The following is a 1,399-nucleotide window of genomic DNA, read 5'->3' as shown; positions in this document are numbered from 1 at the left end:
CGTGGGTTGCACTTCTCATTGCTGCCCCCTAGTACTTCTCTGCGATCATTAACAATTTTCCTCCAATCTTTCACTATTAAGCATTCATCGCTTCTAGAAATCCTGAATGCATTCATGTGCAATGCATGATATCTTGGCCGTAAGCTAACAATTGACATCTGACCATTAGTCTCGATCCCCTGAGGCACAACTGTCATCAAGAGTCCCTGTTGAACATTGTATACTACTTAATTAATATACTTAGCGCTGAAAGTTTAGCAAAAAAAATATGTATGCAAAATATGCACTGAGGACAAATAGTAAATATCTTACCATCATTCCTAAATAGATGTGACCGTAGTTCAATACCATCACTATTGGTCGCATGTTTTGAGTACTAACATTTCTAAGTGCAGGAAGAAAATTTGTCTTCACAGTATGAAGATCCTCAAGCCATGAAACATAATGACCTATCTCCTCGCAGTTTAGTTCAGCTCCGGGACAATAGTAGGTCCTGTCTACCAAGCACCGGACATGTTTGGTTGAATGGAGATAAGCTGTCAATAGAAATTAGTTGTCAATTATTTTTGAATAAGTAATATCAAAGACAAAAATATAGTTGAAAAGAACTCACATAATGGTAGAACTGGAGGCGTCTGCACATCAACCCATATGTCTCTATTACCTTCAATATCATCTTTCGGACGAATATCAAAGGTGATAACCATACCAGGCTCAAATGCATAAGCCTTGCATAGTGCTTGCTAAGTTTTGCATTCAAAATAGGTGTACGTGTGTGTATTGTATACTTTGACATTGAAAGTATAACCATCATGCTCAGTTTTCAGGTAAGCTCTTTTTACCTCCATAGTTTCCATATCTTTGAAACCTATCTTATCCAAGACAAAAATTCTTGCGTGATACGGGATGCGCTAGTAGAATAGTGAAAATTAAAAATTATAAGTCAGGCAAATGAAGCATATATAAGTCATGCTTAATTACGAAAACAAATTTGTCGTTGTCACTTACTGTATCGAATTCAAAACTCTCATCCAGCTTGATGCTGAATCGCCTACCATCAACAAGGAAATTTCTGTCGCACTGGCCGCGCTGGTCCTCACAGTATTCGCACATAATGAAATTTTTTCCGTCGTCAGACGACATTTCCTATGTTCATATTAGGTGAAACATTAATCACTTACTAATTCAATTAATTCAACTACTTCTATTAATTCAACTAAGCATTTACTAAAATAAACTAGTTATATTAATTCAATTAGTTTAAGGCATTTACTAAAAATAAACTAGTTCTATATATATATTAATTCAACTAGTTCAACTAAACATTACTAAAAACAAACTAGTTATATTAATTCAACTAGTTCGAACTAAGCATATAGTAAAAATAAACTAGTTCTAT

The sequence above is a fragment of the Triticum aestivum genome, chromosome 6B, assembly GCF_018294505.1.
Source record: "Triticum aestivum cultivar Chinese Spring chromosome 6B, IWGSC CS RefSeq v2.1, whole genome shotgun sequence".
NCBI lineage: Eukaryota > Viridiplantae > Streptophyta > Magnoliopsida > Poales > Poaceae > Triticum > Triticum aestivum.
The sequence above is the reverse complement of the archived record's forward strand: the minus strand, read 5'-3'. Positions refer to the sequence as shown.